This window comes from Grammomys surdaster, unplaced genomic scaffold, assembly GCF_004785775.1.
Source record: "Grammomys surdaster isolate TR1022 unplaced genomic scaffold, NIH_TR_1.0 126028, whole genome shotgun sequence".
Lineage (NCBI taxonomy): Eukaryota > Metazoa > Chordata > Mammalia > Rodentia > Muridae > Grammomys > Grammomys surdaster.
Window position 1 is genome coordinate 2,435,465 of NW_021620841.1, and position 3,250 is coordinate 2,438,714.

The window sequence follows — 3,250 nt, forward strand, 5'->3', positions numbered from 1 at the left end:
ATATATATATATATATATATATATATATATATATATATATATATATAATGTTTTATATATCCTATGCATATATATGTACATACACATAGATGTATATGCATTACATGATATTTATTGTATATATACACATATAATTGTATATATTTGTATATATACACATATAATTGTATATATAAAACACATTATTGTATATATACACATATAATTCTCACACATACACATACACACAACAAGGACTAGCCTTGGCTTTGTTGGGGGTCCTGACAAAGAGGTATTTAAGAGTGATTAAAGAACGACTTGAAATCAATGAGATGGAGTGCAATCTGACAGCTCTGTAGCCTGCTTTAGATAGTTCTCTAGAAAGCTCTCCCCTCGAGACAGCTCCATGCTCAAGACAGCTTCATGCTTGAGATAGCTCTCTCTTTGCTAGAAAAACTTCTAAAAGCTCTCTGGATAGCTCATGAGTTTTCCAACCAAAGTCAGAAAAGCTGGTAGAAAAAAATTCTTGGATTTTCCAACCAAAGTCAGAAATCCTGATAGAAAAATGTTAAAAGAGCTGTGTTTGCTCTCCAAGTAATTCTCTCTGGGTGCTCTCTCTTTTAAATAAAACCCAGACTTCATTTACATATCAATCTAGTCATTTACTCCAGGTTCCCTTTTGATTATTCCAGGAATTAGTATTTTATGATTTTAGCCCCTTGATTCTTAGAAGATAGCAAGTATACTTATTTAAAAAAATATGACAAATGAATTCAGAAATCTGACTGCCTTTGTGAGCACAGACAATAAGCTAGCTGGGTTGAATCTTGCTCTGACATCACCACTTCCCAAATCTCTTTATTTCCTTCCTTTTATCTTTCTGACAAGCTGGCTCATAGTGCAGCTGCCTCTGTTTGTTTTAGGTTCATGAAGCCTCTCATATAATTCATATTTCATCCTTATATTTTTTATAGTTGAGAAATTCTGTTTATATTTTTTGAACTTATGTTTCTAGGGTTCTTTCCCACAGCCTTAAGGGCTGTCCTGAAGGTCTCGGCAGTTACCATTTTGCTAAAGGACTTGTCTCCTGGACTTGTGCTCTCTCTTTGATTATTATGGAGTTATTGACCTTGGCAGGGAGGATAATCCCCTGAAGGAGGAACATAAAGTAAAATATACAAACAAGCCTTACACCTAGCAACTCTCATAGAGGCCCATAGCCATCTGCCTCTGTTCCAGGGGCAGGGACTGTGTTACACAACCCCTTCCACAGCAGCCATCTAGGACATATGTATATGTATATGTATATGTATATGTATATGTATATGTATATGTATATGTATATGTATATGTATATGTATATGTATATGTGTGTGTGTATTTTGGTTATGGTGTTTCATTCCAGAAATAATAATTCTAACAAAGACAATGAATAGGCAAAGTTTGGGAGCCCTGTGATGAAATATAGATCCAGAGTCTTAATCCTATGCCATTCTTAACTCTCTAGTCCAAAAGCAGGCAGGAATAGCAACTATGTGGTACACCTCTCCTTTCCACCACTTGACATTTTGACTAGTGTAGTGATATCATCTTCCTTCTTCTACTATACAATTTTCCAAAATAATAAGAATTTTTTTTGTATTGAAGCTTACAATGAGTAGCATTACCACAACATCTAATATTTAATAAACCAAATTGAGATATCTTGAATTTATAAATACTATTATTCATACTGTCATAGCCAAAAATCTGAGTAAAAGTTTTCTAGTAAAATGAATTGCACTTTCTATAGTTTAAAGGGGTTTTTATGTACAAACTTATTTTATCCTCATAAAATTAATTAATAGAGTATAAAACTAGCACTGAGTATTTCTTCTGAGTTATGAACATTTATGATGAATTACTGTGTTTAATGACCATAGACATTCAGTTATGTAATATAGCTAAAGTCCTTGTCTTACTGATGAGGAGTCTTAAATGAGTTAATTATCCATTCTTATCTAACTTCTAATAAAGATGAGGATATAACTAGGGTTTATTGCTGCATTTCAGGATCATAGACATAGCTATAGTACTCATCTTCCTGAGGAGGAGTCTTAGAAAAGGAGACTAACTTCTAATAAGCAAGGGAGTATCTGAGATTGGAATTCATCTTTGCACCTAGTCTTTTATTTTATTTCCTTCAATTCAATAGAAGGAAATGTTCCAAAGATAATTTAAAGAGGAAATCTACCCACTAGACGCCATTAGGGCTTTAGAAGGTCTGAATCTTCCAACAGATTTCATTTTATTGGGATGTCTATAAGTTAAAATACAAGTTTTATGCTCAGGACAAATTGTGTTTATGTTCAACATGGAATTTTCCTGAAGGCTAATTATATCAGATCAGCCAATATTTATTGAGAGACCTGATTAAGTAACTGGAGTGTTGGTTTCATGCTATTAATTGTTTGTAAAGGAGTGAGAAAGGTGGAGGAGAACAAGGAGAGAAGAGAAAGAGGAGAAAGGAGAGGGGATCACAGGTTTGGACTTTGCAATGATTATCAGTCCAAGTGTTTCTTAATTATGATTGTCCATATTGGTATTTAGGAGGGGAGAATAGAGAAAAGACAGGGAGGGTCTAGAGAAAGTACACCAGATTTAGTATTCCTTTCAGCCTTCTTTTAAACTTCTATTTTTAAACTCATTGTTCCTATGACCTCAATATTTTCTAACACAATTGAACTTAGTCACAGCATATTGTATAGGCAGAGAAAAACTAAGTGTTTTTGGCTTGCATAAAAAGTGAAAATTGATTTGATCCAACTACACTCCATAAGACTTAGATCCAGAATCTCCTAACTAGAGACCTCAGAGGGGGGCCTACATCTTATCTAACCAAGTGAGTCCAAACTTGATTTTGGAACAGAATCAACCAGGAGACCCCCTAAATCACTGGCTTTGAGACTCTGACCGAGTGCCTGGAGTTCATCTTTGAGTCTTGATCTTTAATCAATTTTCCAGCTGAGTGTTTTTAAAATGTATCAGTAACAGGCTTATATGCAGTCCTTTGGGAGTTGTTAATCTAATGTGTACATTTATGTAAGAAATTGAAGTCCCAAGAGGAGAAGTGATTCAATTTCATTTGCGTATATTTTAGGTCACCTACTAAATATTCTGTCAAACATACTATGATGGAGCTCCATCAGTAACTGCACGTATCTGTCAACCATACCTAATTTAAGGGGAAAATGTGACAGCTGACTTGATTTCCAGCGATTGTAATGCGGGA

General features: G+C 34.4%; 1 non-coding gene across 1 annotated transcript; it reads right to left on the reverse strand.

The window, feature by feature from the left end:
• Window positions 1-504: 504 nt before the first annotated feature.
• Window positions 505-568, reverse strand: LOC114610121. Its single transcript, XR_003709646.1, has one exon. It is a non-coding gene; the product is annotated as a U7 small nuclear RNA (small nuclear RNA).
• Window positions 569-3,250: the final 2,682 nt, after the last annotated feature.